The 18,458-nt window shown below is 51.0% G+C and overlaps 1 protein-coding gene across 1 annotated transcript in view; it reads right to left on the bottom strand.

Annotated features, from left to right (window-relative positions):
• Positions 1-18,458, bottom strand: part of ESRRB (estrogen-related receptor beta) — a 110,883-nt gene that overhangs the window by 91,059 nt on the left and 1,366 nt on the right. The window lies entirely within an intron of this gene.

Genomic DNA, 18,458 nt, shown 5'->3' on the forward strand with positions numbered 1-18,458 from the left:
GCAAGGACAGACCCTGTTTCTAGAAGTTGGTCTGTCTGCACACTGGCTTCTAGGTTTGTAGAAGGACCCTTTTTTACATTGAGGTGTTTTTTCTTAGGAGGTTTTGTGAGTTTGCTTTCCTGTTTTGACTTCCTTCACTTTTAATGGAAAATGGGTTTTATTACCGAATACTGTGCATACTTGCATACGATCAAAGGGTAACATCAACGGTAACAATCTCTCCCAATCCCAGGAATTTAAAGCAGATTCCCCGGAGGTGACTCAAATGACAGCCTTTGTGTTACCTCCCAGAAGTTTCCAAAGCTAATGCCCAGCAACGGAAACTTAAAACCCATTGATGCGATTTTACTTCATACAGGGCGGGGCAACAGCCAGTTTACAGTTGTGAGTACACAAAACACGAAGTTTATTCTTGAATTGTTATTTATTAATTGTTGTATTATTTTATTTTCCATACAAACAACGGTAAGCCCACCCACTTTTTCCCACTTAACTCTCTGCTGCCTGTATTTTGGTACCAGTCTCGATGGACCTGTGAGGGTCTCCTTTTAATGCCACAATATTTCTTGATCCCCTGTACCATGATCTCAGTTCCTTTATTCTCCATTAGCTGGAAAAAACATAATAAGCTCACAGTTCAGTAATACTTTAAAATGAATTTGCAAATGGCCACAGCAACCTCTACAGAGAATGCTCAGGGCACGGGTGACTCCGTGAAATCCTGACAATACCCCTGGATGACCATTTAACAAGTGTTACTTTATTGAATTTTCCTGTAACCTTAAAGGGAAGGATTATCATTTCAATTTTTCAGATGAGGCCAGCGTGATACAGGGAGGTTAGGTAACTTGCCCAAGGTTGCACAGCAAAGGTGGGAGGCAGAGTTGCCAGGTGAATTCAGACCTATCTGACTTCAAAGGTCCCACCTTCTCCACCACATCACATCGGGGTTGCCTGTTCCTGCACGTCCATCTAGATGTGTCCATCTGGGCCAGCTGCTCTTGTGGACACAGAAACACTGAGGCTGATCAGACCAGGGATGGCCGGCAAGGTGCTGACCTTGGACATGGGCTGCAGTTAGCCAGGATGCTGCCTGGAAGTACCCACAGGGCTGGCAGCGGGGCCAGGCGTGCCTATTTTCATGCCAGCCATGGGGCGAGGCACCAGGAAGGCCAATGTGAGCCAGGCAGAGTACGTGGTCTTTAGTGTCACGTGGCTTGTTTCTTCCATCGTCTCTTCCACATGCCCACGGGAAGAGGAGCTTCTTACTGTGTCTCTCCTTTCATCACCAAGAACAGAGAACAGCTAAAGAGATGGCCTGGGGATGTCCTGGCTGGTGTGGCTCAGTTGGTTGAGCGTTGTCCCGTACAGAGAGGTCACAGGTTCAATTCCCTATCAGGGCATATGCCCAGGTTTTGGGCTGGATCCCCCACTAGGGGGCATGCAGGAGGCAGCCAATGGATGCTTCATTCTCATTGATGTTTCTCTCTCTCTCTCTCTCCCTCTCCCTTCATCTCTCTCTAAAATCAATAAAAACATATATATGTATATGATGGCTGTGGGAGAGAAGCATGAAGGGGTCAAGGGCCTGCATTGAGGGGCAACAGCAGAGAAACCGGGTGGAGGAGGCCACCTTGCCAGGAAGATCCGCTCACCTTGCATCCTACCAGTTTCATCTATTGAAACCCTTTCAATTCTTTATTTTTATTTATTTTTTAAAATATATTTTTATTAATTTCAGAGAGGAAGGGAGAGGGAAATAAAAACATCAATGATGAGATAGAATAATTGATCGCCTGCCTCCTACACACCCCCTACTGGATGTGCCAGAACAGGCAACCCCTGTGTGATGCGGTGGAGAAGGTGGGACCTTTGAAGTCAGACAGGTCTGACTTCACCGGTCAACTCTGCCTCCCACCTTTGCTGTGCAACGCTGTAGGGGATCAAGCCTGCAACCCAGGTATATGCCCTAATTTGAATCAAACCGTGACCTCCTGGTTCATAGGTCGACACTCAACCATGACGGGTGGGCTGATTTATTTTTTTAAATTGGGACTGTTTGCGTCAGTCTGTCCAGACCTCCTCTGGTTCTGTCTGGCTCCTGCAGTCTCCTTGGCTGTACTACTCGGCCCTGAGGCTCACGTTCAGGTCCTTCAGAGCACAAGGCCGTGGGGGCCTTACTGAAGCTGAGGGCAGATAGAATGTACATTCAGAAAGACAGGCAGTGCGGGACAAAGCGCTGGCTGGGTGAAGAGGCTGGAGCCTGGGCTTAGCTCTGCACCTGAGCTCCAGGACTGTAGACACTTCCTCTGCTCAGGGCCTCAGTTCTCCCATTTGTGAAATGAGCGCTCAGGAGCTGATGAGCCTCTCGGGTCTTCCCCAGCCCCCACGCATCCTGCCTTCTCCCGCTGGGAAGTAGGAAGTCCCGCAGACTAGCCATGCAGGGCCCTCAGCGGGGGCTCATAGTAGGCATTCAGCAGATGTTACCCATGATTACTGTTGTCACCAGAAACAGAAGTGAAAAATACAGTGACAAGCCTAGGATGACAGAGGCAGACGTGCAGGGCTAGTCTGATGGAGAGGAAGCAAAGAGCTGCAGAATCGGAGAGAAACATTGAGCCTGGAGTGGTCACGTCCACCTGTCAAGGGCACAGTCTCTGGTCTCATCTGGGCGGCCAGGAGCTGAGATTACAGCATAAACGGAATCCAAAGTGTTGCCCCTGAGAAGACTGCAGCGATGGAGACCTCGCCTGCACGCCCCTGCATACCCAGGCCCCCTGCCGCGGTGGAGAGGCCTCTGATTCAGATCCCGCAGGTGCTGCTGTAGGGGGGCACCTGCTGCTGGCCCAGCCCCCACTTGGGAACACTGCAGACTCACCCACATGCAGCCCACACCTGGCCACACCCTCGGCACGGGCACTCCCCGTGGGCCCACCTGCTGGCCCGACCTCCGCTCTCCCTGTGGGCATGGCTTGGCTGTCAGGGCTCCCTGTTTTCTTGGACTGCTCTGATCCCACCTAACTTTTCTTTTTTAAATATATTTTTATTGATTTCAGAGAGGAAGGGAGAGGGAGAGAGAGACAGAAACATCAATGATGAGAGAGAACCATTGATCAGCTGCCTCCTGCATGCCCCCCACTGGGGATCGAGCCCACAACCCGGGCATGTGTTCTTGACCGGAATCGAACCTGGGACCCGTCAGTCCGCAGGCTGATGCTCTATCCACTGAGCCAAACCAGCGAGGGCCCACCTAACTTTTTTCTTTGCAATGCCCCCCACTGGGGATCGAGTCCACAACCCGGGCATGTGTTCTTGACCGGAATCGAACCTGGGACCCGTCAGTCCGCAGGCTGATGCTCTATCCACTGAGCCAAACCAGCGAGGGCCCACCTAACTTTTTTCTTTGCAATAAAGACATTTCACGCAACGCCGAGATGGCATACAATGTGAAAATGTTTAGATAACCACATTTACAGACCTCCACAAAATAATCCATTGCCAGACTACGTGTAACTGTTTTTATTGCTGTTACCACAGGGAAGTGCCTGGCAGAGTGAGGGCTCAGGAGGTTTCGAGGGATGGAGGGGATGAGTAAGGCTATGGCCACGGGCACACAGGGGGCCGTCTAATGGAGCCACGTTAGAGGCACTGCCCAAGGCGATGATAGCCTTGGGGTGGGGGGCGTGCCTATCGCTAGGGAGGGCAGGTCAGAGCCCCAAGTCAAGCCTACAGGGTCTCCCCCTGGGACTGCTCGGCTGGTGTGGAGCTGGGCATGGGGGGAGCTCAGGGAACCCAGGGGAGATAAAGCCTCAAACCCTAAGCAGTATCTGCTAGGGACTGGCCACAGCCCCTCCAACGTGCCCCTGCTGGCCAGGCCCCCACTTTCCCCACACCCACACCCCACCTGCCACCTGAGTCTGGGAACACGGGGTCCCCGCCTGCCTCTGCTCATGGGCATCCTGAGCCAGCAGGAACGGGAACAGAGTCGTGGGAGCCACTAAGACTGCAGCGAGTCTTCCGGATGAAGACTTACAAAGCTCCCTGTTCAGGCTGCAGGGATGGTGCTGGGCAAACAGAAACACAGAGGCTTCAGAGAACCAGGGCACATTCAGCCAGGGCTGCTCCAGTGTCGAGTCGGGGCCTGACCCTCAGCCCCCCTCTAGGCCCTGAACCCCTTGCTGCCATGGATATTGTAATGTGAACTAGAAAAACTAAATTCAGACCTCACTCTCCCTCAACCAGCCTCTCTTGGTCAGTCAACCTGTGCATCTGTGCAGGCAGCCCACGGGCAGTTCAACCCCATGCACACATTTTCTCAAAATGTACCCAAGTTTCCCCCTCATATTTACTGAAGGCTCCTCCAGGCCCAGCCCTGTGCCGCAGCTTCACAACGAACCAGACCCAGGCCCTGGAGCGGCTCAGGGTAAAGGAACGACTCTCATGGAAAGGTAGGAGGGATGGTTTACTTCTTAAGGCTGCCTCCTCCTTGGCAAGGCCATGTCCAAGGGCATTTCTCTACAGACCAGGGATTCAAAGGACGAAATGAGGCCCCAGCGCTGAGATTCAATCCCGGGTTGTAAAGCCGACCTAGCCAGTCCCTGGTGTCTGCAGGCTTGCAGTTCGCTTATCACCCAAAGGGGCTGGGCTGGGCGGGACTGTGTGTAACTACTGAGCTGGGCCTCCTGATGCCAAAGGTCTGAGCCCGAAGCAATCTCCAGTGACCTGTGCGAAGTCCCTGCCCGTGCAAAGACCTCTCCAGGTTGGCTGGGAACTGGGGAACCTGCTGAGGGAGAGCCAGGAGAGCCCTAGCATGTTCTGGCAACTCCCTGGTCTAGGCCGTCCCGGGAGCTGCAGGCAGATGCTCTCCTATGGCATCCCCGCAACTGCAGCTCAACCCATGCAACCCCAGCTCAAGCTGTTGACAGCATGTGCGCTAACTTGGGCACGGTCTGGAATATTCCTCATCTCCCAAAGCCAGAGACCTTGCTTTTGTGCAGATGGCTTCACCCCTCCGCCTCGGGCCCCCTCCCCGCCCCAGCATTTTCAGGGCGAGGAGCTGCATGGCCTTAGGGATCCACCTTAGCCACCTACAGAGCCTCCCTTCACCTGAAGCTTGGCTATTCTTAGCATCTGCTCTGACCCCACCTGTGTCAGGCCTCCCGTGTTCAGCCAGGTAGTCTGCTGCTGTGGGCCCAATGCCTCACAGGGCCTGAGGCACAATCCACAATCCTCCCCGGCCCGGAGGACTGAGTATACCTCCCCACCTCTCCCCTTGGAAAACTAGGGTTTCGTGCTTCCTGCTTTGAGCCACTACAGTTAAACCAAGAGTCCAGCAGGGAAAAGCAGTAACCTTACACCTTAGGCATAAACCTCATATTCCACCTGGGAAGGTCATTTGTTCTGATAGAATTTAGATAGGGACATGCCTGGAGCCACGAGGAAGAAATCCTAAAAAGAGCCAAACCAGCCTCTGCTTTAAGCTCTTTGTGTGGATCAATGGTTAATCTCTTTTATTTATTTTATTTTTTATTGTTGCTAGTATTATCAGCCTACCTCCCTTCCCTCCTCCCAGCCCCTATCTCCCCTCCCTAGATCTTCACTACCCCATTGCCCATGTCCATGGGCTATGCATATAAGTATATCAGTTCTGTGGTTTATCTCATCTCATCCCCGCCCTCCCACACTGAGGTATGTCAGTCTGTTCCATACCTCCCTGCTTCAGGTCTTATTTTGCTGGTCAATTCATTTTGTTCCTTTGACTCCACAAATAAGTGAGGTCAGGTGGTATTTGTCTTTCTCAGTTTGGCTTATTTCACTGAGCATAATATTTTCCCGGTCCACCCGTGATTGGTTAATCGTTGTAACAACCAGGGGGTCACTGCCGATGGGAATCTGAGGCACAGAGTTTAAGTCACTCATCCAGGGTCACGGTGCTGGGATGTCTCACAGCCAGGCAGTGGGGTGGGGGTAAAGGTTTAACAACCAGCTGGGAGAGGGGGACCGATTGAAGCATTCGCCGATCTCCATGGGGTAGATACTCCCATCGTGGCCAGTTTCCAGCCACCACGGTGACATCACTGGCATTGTGCACTGTGAAGCCACGGGCCCCTAACAAACCATCATATAGCATTTCCACCACGCAGACACGTGAGATGCAAACTGACTTCAAGAATGTAAAGCTCAAGGTGGTGAAATACTGGGAAGTCATGAGTTTTGAGTACTTATTATCATTGCTTTTACTAGTAATACAATCTATTTACTTGTAAGCGTATATAATTTCATTTTTAATGTTTGTATTTAACCATCAGCTCACAAAATTCCTGAAAATTTAACAATCAGTTCTCCCAAGCCAGTCTGAGTTGGTTCCAGCACATCACTGGGGCCAGGCTTTATACGCAGTCCTAACCACTCCCCTATACTGCCCCCAGAAGGAGGAGGACGCCCACCTAGCCAGCCAGTTTTGCCCCTGTCAATCAACAAGGCAACAGACTCTGCAGAACCAGGTCCCTCCTGGACACTTTTTCCATGGCTTTGACCTCCCTCTTTGCCCTTGGAATTCCCCTTTAACTACTTCCTGTCTCCCTAGGTTAACTCCATTAATACGCATTAAGCACCTACTCTGTGCTACGTGCTGTTCTAGGCACTGGGGACACAGAGATGAGTTTATATTCGTGGGGTTCATAATCTGGTGAGAAAAGATAAGCATATATTCAAGTCCAACAGATTGTAACCAGTTAAGGGGATGGGCCAGATTGTAGCTGCAAAGACAGAGAGATCATTTCCCCTCTGGAGGGGTCAGGGATGGCTTCACTCTATGTGAGAAGGGTTTCAAAGGATAAATAGGAGTTTGCTAGGCAGACTCCGGGTCAGCAATAGTACAAAAAGAAAGGAATAGGTCTGAGGTGTATACTTAGATAAAAGTTGCCCAGATTAAGGAGGTGATTGGACAATGAAGAGAGAGAAGAAGAAGATACCCTCCATGTCTTGGCTGGCGCCCCTGTATCACAGGAGGGAGAGATAAAGGAAGACCTGGGAGAAGCAGGGTTGGAGAGCGGTGCTGCAATTCCATGTTGCATGGGCTGGTGTGAGGCATCCCGAGTCGTCACCAGAGTGAGACACTGAGATTGAGACATAGGGGTCATTGAGAGCAGGTGGCGAGAGAATAAGGAGGGGGCATGAGATGGGAGAAAGCACAGGCTGGGAAGAGAGGGGTTCCGCCTCCAAATACGTTTATGACAGACTGGAGGGAGGCACGGAGCCGGGCAGAGCATCAGGGCGCCCCGGGAGGACGATGTCAGGAAGTCCGAACCTTCCCCTGTGCCACCACACAGGCTGAGGGGGAGGAGAGGCCTAGCACACTGTGGCGATTCTTCCAGCTGCCATTTCAGAAACGAGACATGGGCCCGATTTTCCCTCCCACCTCCGCACTAAACTTCACCTATGTGTCCAAGCCACACAGCTAAGAAGGGGTGTTCTGAGAGCGGAGTTAGCTGAAATTCCAGACACAACGCGTGACATTTCACGTGGTGGCTAGGAGAGCAGGCTGGCGGCCAGACTAGACTGGCCCTGAGCAAATCCCCGCTGTGTGACCTTGGGCAAGTGCCTTAATGTCTCTGTACCTCAGTTTCCTCACCTGTCAAATGGGTATGGTAATAGGACCTACTTCATGGGATCGTTGTGAGGAGGAATAAGTTAATACATGAACTGTTCTTAGGACAAAGCCCGGCACATAGTAAGTGCTCAATAAATGTGCGCATACTATTACTATGATTACAACTGCCCGCCTCTGACACTACAGAATCTAAATGCAAGCACCACGCTCTGAAAATGTTGCTGGCTGCGCTGCTTCTACAAATCCAGCAGCTGGATGGCTTTCCTCTGATGGAATGAGGCCCGAGCACTTTCCAGCCTGGAGGTCAGACAAGCCATGGAGACTGAGTAAGTGGTGAATGAGTGAGAGAGAGAGAGAGAGAGAGAGAGAGAGAGAGAGAGAGAGGCTCTGAAAGGCGGTTCCCAAACCAGACCTGCTTTCTGGAGCAGGAGTCGTGCATCCACTCCTCCAGGATCCTGCATTTCTGCAGGCTCACCCTCTGGGGTCCTCCACACTCCTTCCCACCCTGGGAAGGCTCGGTAGTGGCCCATGAGGTGTAGTGCCATCGAAGGCCTGTAGGGGGCTCTAGAGCTCTTCCATTCCCCATACTCGGGGCTGTGAAGGTACCACGCTTAAAACAATGGTGTGCTTACCCAGGCTGTGTGACTTTGCCGCTCAAAGAGGCAGTGAGGAGAAGCTGGGGTTTGCTAGTGCCCTATTAATGGGCCCCAGTTCACCCACGCTCCCAACTGGCTGTTTCAGATTTAGCCCCTTGTCCTCCCTACCCCACCGTCTAACACTGATCGGGGCAGTGTCTCCACAGCCACCTAGGGGATGCCGCCAAAGGGTCAGCCTCCTGTCCTTGTGCGGGAAGGCAGGCAGAGGCCACAGCTTTGGCTTCCAGGGTGCAGCAAGGGTAGCTTCCGATTGCTGGGGTCTCAGGTTCTAGCAGCCCAGCCCCCAGCCTGCTTGTTAGGGAAACATCACAGAGAGACAGGTCCCTGAAAAGACCTGGCGTACCCAGTTCCTCCCCAAGGCAAAACTCCACAGCGTTGGGTCCTGGGCGCGGAGACCGCATTCGGCAGACTTACTTACCTGATTGCAATGCTATTGCTGTGTCTGGATGACAGACATCAATCACCAGTACCCACTCACTTCGAAGGACACGCTCAACCGAACAAGTTAATATTGGCAAAAAGTTAAAGATTGTCATTTTAAAAAAAATTTAAAAACACTAAACACGTAGTCATTATTTTGGCCTTCAAAAACAGAAAAAATAAGGGAACTGTGTTTCTTAATCAAAACAACTTAAAAAAAACACACTCATGGGTAGGATTGTCCCAGTACCCACTCACTTCGAAGGACAGGCTCAACCGAACAAGTTAATATTGGCAAAAAGTTAAAGATTGTCATTTTAAAAAAAATTTAAAAACACTAAACACGTAGTCATTATTTTGGCCTTCAAAAACAGAAAAAATAAGGGAACTGTGTTTCTTAATCAAAACAACTTAAAAAAAACACACTCATGGGTAGGATTGTCAGATTTAGCAAATATTACCTGGGACATGCTTATACTAAAAAAATTAGTCATACTTTACCTAAAATCCAAATTTAACTGGGTGTCCGATATTTTATTGGGCAATTCTGCCCACAGGACTGAGGATATAAGGATTCATTCAGAGGAAATTTCCTATTCACACCCCCCATCCCTGTCCCAAATCATAATTCCTTCTCTAATCCTCTGTGTTACCTATGGAAACCCAGGCTACACTGATCGCATTAAACAAAGTCATCAGTCCAAGCACCCCGATCTTACTGCTGAGGACGCTCATTGTGAGGTTATGTCAAAGGAAGGAACAGGAACTTCCAAAAGGTAACATCAAGAAATTAGTAAGAACGTGGAACACTTAGTGTACGTACGCCCACTGCGTCCTGGCACTTGTGAATGAACAGGGTTTACTCTTTACAACAACCCTGGGAGGTAGATACTCTTAGTGGAAACGAAAAAGAATAGCTACAGGTCTTGTTTCTGTCGCTCTTGCAAAGGCACCTACATTTCTGGTCAATTACTTCCCAGGGAAAGAAAGAGGAAGGAAACCAAGACAGATTCCATCCCATCGACAAACCGGCTTATTCCTGATGCAACCCCAGGTCTGCGTGCTATTTGGTCCTGTGCCCCTTACACAGGAAACTGTCTTAATTTCAATAAACCATCACTGGCGTGGGGTACGGGATTGTCGGGGAGAGGCGGGTGGGAAGCCCACTACAGTCTTCGGTAAGTTGGCCTCACAACTGAGGGGGGTGTGTCACACCCCGGGATGATAAACAGCTCATTTGCTGTGAATAAAGGCACTGCTCAAGCCATCCCACCACTTGGGGACAATGACATGCAGATTCCAAATGTTCTCTGTAAGAAAAAAACACCCTTTCTCCTAATCCTTCTTAAACTCAACAAGACTGATTGGTTTTTATTATTCATGAATTAATTTTTTACTCGGGGTCCAACAAGGGAATTGAAGCTATCACGTTTCTCACCGATTGAGGGGGGAAAGCAGATCTCGCTCGACCTGAGCAGCACGGCCACTCTGGCTGGGATCCTTGGGGGCAGGCTGTTTTGTTTGTTAAATCAGTTAATAATCAATTAAAAGCCCGAAGCTTTGGGTTGTTTTTCTTTTAGAAAAAAAAATTTAAATAAGAACATAAGTAAAAAAATTAAAGTAGAAAAGAAATACAGATAGCTGAGGGAACCTGGTATATTAGGTGCCTCCTTTATACTGGGCTGGCGCGTGTATTAGGCTGCCTCCTATTTTCAAGGCACATACAAAAAAAAGGGGGGGTGAGGAATGAGAGGAAATAACAAAGGCAGCTCCGATTTCAAAAGTAACGCCCAGATGAGCCGTCTGCGGGAGCAGGTCTGAGTCTGGAAGTCAGTAAGAGGAGTCACAGGAGGGGTCACGGGGCCCAGAGGGTCGGCTCCCTGCTGCCCTCCCTCTAACCTCTGCCTCCAGAGGGCAGGCGGGGGTACCCAGGAGCAGGGAGCAACAGCCTCAGAGAAGCTGGATGGCCAAGAAGGCAATCAAGGGTGGCGAGGTGACTTTGCCTCTCTCTTCACACAGTTCTTTTCCCAGCTATTCACATGCGCCAAGTCATAGCCGCACCCCCCCCCCCCCCCCCCCCCCCCCCCCTGCACTCCGTCCTCTGTGTGCCTTTGGTCTGCAAACCGCTCCTGAGATCGCAGCCAGAGGAACCAAGGAACTCGCGGAGATCTAGAAGCAGAGCATGGGCCTCAGAAGCTCGTGGCAGGGGTCAGACCTGACGCAGCATCCTTCTGCAAGACACGTTTCTCCCCCCCTGACTCACAGGCAACGCACCCAGCATTTCTCAGGGTGGGGCATGTGGCTGACTACCCGTTTGTCCTTTATTTCAGAGGCCAGGCAGTTTCAGCTCCTGGATGGCTTTAGACATGCATGGTTATGTTTGCAGGCAAACATTTACGTTAGGGGGCGAAAGCCACAGCAAACCTCATCCCGTTACCATGAGAAACTGGTTATGAGAACTGCTTTGTGCTTTGGGGGAAGAAAGAGCTGCAAGCTGTTATTACTGTTCTCATAATTATTACAACCATCACATTATTGCTATTATTTCTGGAAAAGCGGTGTTCTTTCTGCCAAAGCGTGTTCAGCTTGATTGCCTAGGTAGACAATGTCAACATACCCAAGAGACAAACGACAAGGACTGAGGCCAAGAGAAAAGGGTGAACAGCGCGCTCTGCATGTGTGCTGAAGGGATGTTTCGCCATCAGAAGGGAAGGTTTTCTGCCGATCGATCAGGAAGGCAAAAAACAAAAGGACACGCCAGCTCGTTTACTCTGCGTGGCCAAGGTCCCAAACAAGAGCTCCAAGTGCCAGGAAGTGAGACGAGAGGAGAGATTTAAATATTGCCTTTGAATAAAGTTTCGTGCTTCCTGACAGCCTCACCCACACCACCTTCCTCAGATAACAGGCCCAGCAAACCTGGCATCTGCCTGTGACCAGGAGGCTTTTGCCTCCCTGTTTCCACCAATGCAGGTGAGCCGACCCCGGACAGTGTGTCAGACACTGAAGGCCGAATCAGGACAGGCTGGCCACCGAGGGCACACGGCTCTGGGACTTCACCCGGTAATCCTGCTCAGCCCCTCCAAACAGCTCCACACACCCACGCGCTCACACAGCACACGCACACGCACACACTCAGGTAGACACCACCCCCCCAGACCCACACACCCTATCTTCCTTCCTCCAAAACAGAAAATCAAAGAGGGATAAAAGGACAAGGGCAAACTAGAGCAACTTGGAATACAAATAGAGGGGGAAATAAGTAAGGACAAAGGAAAATGTTAAGTCGTAAGACATGAGAGAAATCTCATCTAAAACATCACCCTTCACACCCCCACCTTCCCGTAGCATTTCCTTACGACTGTATTTCCTTGTGCTTTGCCCTTCAGAAACCAAGAAAACATGAAAAGGCCAGCGACGCTCAAAAACCATTTTTCAGGTATCTTAAAAAAAAAAATACACACCAGGTAAAAAAAATACCAAAACCATAAATATAATAAAATCCTAAAAAATTAACAAGAAGAATAAAACAAAAACCTAACTTATAAATTCAAGGGAATTCAAGCAATTTTTTAAAAAAGAGCGCCAAGTGAAAATAACACCTGGGCTGGGGGTTTGAAACTCCTCGTTTCCTGGGTGAAAGGCTTGCCTCTCATTGGCACTTGGCATCCATACAGCTTTAAACGCAATCTTTCCCAAACACCGATGTCCCGGGTGAGGCTGGCCGCTGCTGTGATTGGCAGGAGAGGACCCTGATATCGTTTTAAATGAAAATTGATCACATTTAAAACCAGAAGATAAAAACAGAACCTTGTCGGAGTTTGTTTAACTGCCTATTGACCTCTAGATGAAATGACACTGAGAAATAAAATAACATTGTCCAGAAAACCATTCCCAGAAAAGGTTCAATCCCAGAGATGCAGAACAACAGTGGATGAAATGACATTGAGAAATAAAATAACGTTGTCCAGAAAAGGTTCAATCCCAGAGATGCAGAACAACAGTATTGAATAGAATATTTTAAAGTCCTAAGGAAGAGCGAGAGCGAACACTTCTCTGGGACTAAAATGTGTATAGGTTAAAAAGATGGGGGAAAATTATGTCTCTAACCCCCAGGAAAACTTTTGTTTAGGGTTTATTTTAATCCGAGTTCATACACATTTGAATTTAAGCCATTCAACCAAGGGGGGTGTTTTTCTGCCTTGTCCAATTCTGTACTGAAAGTTCCACGGGCAGGTTAACTAGCATGATTTTCCTCGATTTAAGAAAACATTTGACCCTTTCAGCTATAGATGATCAATGGCCACATCCAGGGAGAGAAGGGGAAGCCAGGAACCTGGACCAGAACTGCCCAAATGCTCCTGTGAGTGTGGCCAGGGCTGTCCCCTCGTGTCCTCCGGGCTCTGCCCAGCCCTGCCAGGCCAGCACACTGGAGAGGCTCTTACTGGTAAGAAAGACCGAAGTCGGCTGCAGGGACAGCCTGCCCCCAGCTCCCTTGGTGCTCCCTCTCGCACCGTGGAAAAACCCCAGGCTCCACAGCTCCCACTGGAATGTGGCCACAGCCTGACCTTGGCCAGGCCCAGGTACCGCAGGAGCAGGGGCTGCGCTTCAATAGCAGAGCCCCTTGCCCCCTCTTTCTCCCATCCTGAAGGGGAACAGTCCATAACACACACACACACTCACACACACACACACACACACACACACACACCCTTCAGGTAGGAATTCTCCCAGGAATGGATGCAGCTTTTCGTGTTTCGGGGTTCAGAGAAATCCCCTCCAACAGGGGTGTTGACAGCAATAAGAAAGGGCTTGACACTCCCTTAAGCCACTGCTTATAAATGAAGGGGCTGTAGGCTCCTTTCTAGTCTAATCCTGATCAGCACAGAAAGATGCTCTAGACAGGCAGGTACAAGTGCACTCACAGGAGAGGGGAGACCACGTGGCTCCGTGGCTCCCCACTTGTCCGGGTGGTTGGCCGGGGGCTCTCTGCTCCCAGGGACAAATGGAGCCACTGCTCTCCTATGGCTGAGCCCCTCCCTGAGTGGCACCCCCGGGCTGTCCAGCTCTGCAGAACCCAGGAGCCAGCAGGCAGTCCCTTCCCCCTGCCCGCTGAGCCTCAGGAGTGCTCGCTGGAAGTTAAGATGTGTCCCCTCTAGAGCCTGCCTTTCTCCAAGAAGGCCCCCAGGGCTACAGACCAGCACGGGCCCAAAGTCACATCCTTGCAGCGTGCCATGCGGGGGAAGAGAGGGAGGAAATGCCCAGAGCAGCCTGCACACAGGGTCACACTGTTACGAGAGGCGAGGGTCACTTGTCCAGTGGCCCAGGGAAGAAATAACTCACCTCTCCCAGACACTGCCCTCACATCCCCTGTGAGGACAGGGGCTGGCCGCTCTGCCATTATCAGTGAAAGGTCAGTGGCCGCACCAGACATCCCCTCTGAGGACGGGGGCTGGCCCTGCCACTGGTTACCAGGACAGCTCTGCCATTATCAGTGAAAGGTCAGTGGCCGCACCAGAGGCAGGAGGCAGGCTGGCCCGGTGAGAGTTAATCTGCCCGGCCAGCCATCGTAGGGTCACCGTGATGTGCAGAGAAGTTGAGCATCCCCATCCCCCAGAGCTGGTCTGCTAATTACATTTGCAATTATAACTACCACCACCACCCTGCCGAGGGACCAGGCCACACCAGCCATGGGGACACCGGGACCAGCGGAAGCCCATGGGCCCCATCTCTGAAGAATGACCACACACAAGCTCCTAGAGGTCTGGGGCTGCTGGGGCTGAGAAAGGGGAACTCACCAGAGAGAAGCCCCATCAGGGGTCACCAGCACTTACGGTCTTTGATTTATCCTTCGAAATCAGCAAAAGGCCTCAAGGGCAAACAGGCAGGATGTGGACTCGGACTTATCTGGTTCCAGCCCATCCCCAAGTTCCTGGCAGGTCTGTGGACCCTCTACTTGAAGCCCCTTCCTGGGCCCACGTACCCTCTAAGAACTAAGAGCCTGTGAGGACAGCAGAGGTTGAGCACTAAGCCGTGCTAGGGTCCCTGCGGGAACATTCGGTCAAGAGTTACCAGACTGTAAGACAGAGTCTCCCAGCAGAGCCAGAGGGAGTTCGGGCTGGTTCTGGGCAGAACTCCTGGTTGGTCAGGCTGGGCCAGCACTTGGAGGCCTCACTTTCCTGAGAGGTGGAAAGAGCCCCAGGAGGGCCCACAGGTGTGGGAAGGCATCAGCATGGGGTGTTCAGGGTGTGGGTTGGAGTTCACTCTGAAGGAATAGCTTGTGGTCTAAGTATTTGCTATCCCTTCCCCTTAAATTAGAACTACAAATAATTTGAATCATGTTGAGGATGTCCTAGAGCCGTGGTCGGCAAACCACAGCTCACGAGCCACATTCGGCTCTTTGGCCCCTTGAGTGTGGCTCTTCCACAAAATACCACGTGCGGGCACGCACGTACAGTGCGATTGAAACTTCGTGGCCCATGCGCAGAAGTCGGTATTTTGTGGAAGAGCCGGTATTTTGTAGAAGAGCCACAGTCATGGGGCCAAAGAGCCGCATGTGGCTCACGAGTCGCGGTTTGCCGAGCCGCAGTTTGCCGACCACTGTAGAGGATTTGGGAAGACAAGTTCCAGAGAAGGGCACTGTAGAACCATCAAAAGCATCTGCTTCTTGTCCCTTTTGTCTTCTAAATTCTCTCTCCTTTTGCATCCTGCCCATTCATACACCAATGCCATCACCACCCCCAATGCACACACGTTCTCAATGTCTCTCTCACCCTTCCCTTTGGCCTGCTAGACTTGCACAGATCCCTCCAGTTCCAAGCGCTCCAAAGAAACAAGGCATTTTGCAAAGGACTGAGGAGGGAGACACACCTCTTCAATGAAAAAGTGTGTATTATCTTGAAAAGCCATTTGGGCCCAGCCAGCATGGCTCAGTGGTTGAGCATCGACCTGTGAACCAGGAGGTCATGGTTCAATTCCTGATCAAGGCACATGCCCGGGTTGCGGGCTCGATCCCCAGTGTGGGGCGTGAAATAGGCAGCCGATAAGTGATTCTCTCTTATCATTGATGTTTCTATCTCTCTCCCCCACTTTCCCTTCCTCTCTGAAAGCAATAAAAATATATTTTATGAAACCAATTATGAGGAACATGAATCCAGACAAAGATACAAGGACCCCCTGAGCTGGGGCCGGGGGCACTCTGAGACGGAGACGGCGGGCTGTGACATGAATTCTCTATCACAGCCACTTCCCTCGCAGGGCTTTCCTCGAAAAGTCCCCTCTGTCCCTCTCTCTTGGACTAAATGGGATACTTAACTGTGGGACAGGTTGCTTCTATAAATATATGTATATGTTTATGAAACATCTTTTCATGTATCCCAATCACTGCTAAAATAGAGGACTGTTTCTGAAATGAAGGGGACTGGGGAAATAATAAGCCCCGGGAGGAAATTTCCAGTTGATGTCAGGCTCTCACTGAGCTGGAAAGGGCCTTCCCGGGACCGGGCCTTCCTCACTGACCTCCTGTTTCCTCCCAGTTTATCGCCCTTGGGCCCGAACAAGTCCAGCCCCCGATCACCCATCCTCTTCCGCCACAGCCTGCATTTCCAGAAGGGTGGCAGGCACAGGGGTTTATTTCCTAGAGCCCCTCCCTTGGAAAACCAAGGCTCATGTCCTCACTGTGATTTATTTTTAAATGTACCATTAAAAATTAATTTCCCCCTTTGTTTTTCTCTGGGTCACTGATTCTGAATTACCATGTGGCATTTTTCCTACGTGTGAAGCCACATATTTTACCTTCAGGACAATTTGTTCTTTGTTTCTTTAATAGCAACTAAGTGGTCACTGGCAGCCCCCCCCCCCTGCCTCCACCCCCCAGTTTTTATGCCGAGGGTCTCCAGCCGGGTGGCTCACGGATACATTTATACACAGGCACACGCAGGCCGGCACGCTCACTCCCACTCCAGCTGATTATATATGTACATAAAATATTGATTAGAAATGGTAATGGAGTCACCTACAGGATTGGCTACAGGAAAATGAAAATGAAAGATAGAAAGGTATGAAGGGGTGTGTGTGTGTGTGTGTGTGTGTGTGTGTGTGTGAGGGCGGGGGGATGTCTCACCTGGGAAAGTGAGAATAACACTAAAGCATTGAAAAATGCTCTCTGAATGTTAGCAGGTGAGGAGGGCTGAACCGTGGGCCCTGTGCCCCTGGGTTTTCTCAAGTCCAGGAATGTTGATTAAGCCACATGGGTAGAAACTGTGTGTACAGAGCACATGCACCCACTCAGGTATATGTTCCCGGAGAAACATCAGCACTGAAATGAATGGATTCGTCCTACTGTCCTTCCAACCAACCACAAAATGCTATCAAGGGCTCTAAAGCTACTTGTCATGAAGCATGAGGGGGTTGAGGTCAGAAAGCTGCCTCCCCTACCCCAGCCTCTGCCCTCCAGGCTGGCCCTTGGGGATTTTGCACCTGAACTACAGCAGACCTAAACCTCCCCAGGAGGCACACCTCTGTGCATGGGGCCAGCTCACCCCTGTGCCGGGCACCGCACAGGGTTGCTTCGTTCCTCAGGGGCAACAGCGGGCATATTTATGGGTTTTCCTGTGCCCCATGGAGTGAGAAGCTAATTCTTTGCAAAGAAACCAGGAAGGGTAGGGAGTCCAAACCACGGTCAGACTCACTCCATCAATGACTCCCACATCAACCCTCTCAGACACCCAGGACCTCGGCTGCCTCTCTCCCCTTTGCTGCTTCCCTGACATTCCCTCTTTGCCCATATTTCTCCTCAAACTCAAGCCGGGGTGGCCGTCAACTCGATGAATTACCCCGCTGCTAGACCCTCCATCTCCCCTCTCCTTGCTTTCTGAACACAGTCACAGAACATATTTCCCCCATTCGAATTTTCATATTTACCGTCTATGACTTGAGCCAGGGACGCATACATAGATAGCTCCGGCTCACCTAAAGAAGTCACCTCTGGAGCGAGGGAGCCTAAATAATTTAAACATCAAATATTTGTCGCACTTGGTAGTGTTATGTGAGAAAATGCCCCACAAGCATCGAACATGGTTCTCAGCCTCACCTGCCCACCCGAGGTTTCTTTCACGGTCCCACTAGCTTTGAGGAGGGAGCATCTTGAGGCTGGGATCATGGTGTAATCTATACACAGAATGAAGAGCACTTTTCAAGCGGGGGAAATCCGAATCCATTATAATGAAGGGTTCCCCTCCTCTCCCAACCCACGTACCACCTTCTGACTCTCTTGTCTAAATTCTAGCGGCACCAAAAGGATCCCCCCCCCCCCTCCAAGGAACTCCTAAAACTACAACCGAAAAGGTCAGCGTGGAGGCGGGAGCAGTCTGCTGCTGGGACGTTGCCTCGGCTCCCCCGCCCGGCCCCCGGCGTGGAGGTGGTCTGCGCAGCGAGGGGCGGTTGAACACTCCCTGGAACCCCACATTCGCTATCCAGAGTCTTTATTTTAGGGGTGTACTGCATCTTGGGAGGAGGGGTACGAAAATGAAAGGATGGTGGAGCGAGCAGTGACTCTGGTAGTTTAGTTAGCTTCCGGAAAAAAAGAGGAAGAAAAGCACGAAGTTGAGCAAGTGCGCGAGAACCTTGAGTTTTCATTTTATTATTATTTTTTAAGCATTCCGAGGGACCACTCCGCGGGCTCCCGCACCCAGATGCCTGGGCACCTGCCCGGAAGCGGAGGGACACGGAGCGCCAGAGGGGAGACCGGGCAGGGGCCCTGGCAGGTGGTCCTG

Source organism: Myotis brandtii, unplaced genomic scaffold (assembly GCF_000412655.1).
Source record: "Myotis brandtii unplaced genomic scaffold, ASM41265v1 scaffold132, whole genome shotgun sequence".
Classification (NCBI taxonomy): domain Eukaryota; kingdom Metazoa; phylum Chordata; class Mammalia; order Chiroptera; family Vespertilionidae; genus Myotis; species Myotis brandtii.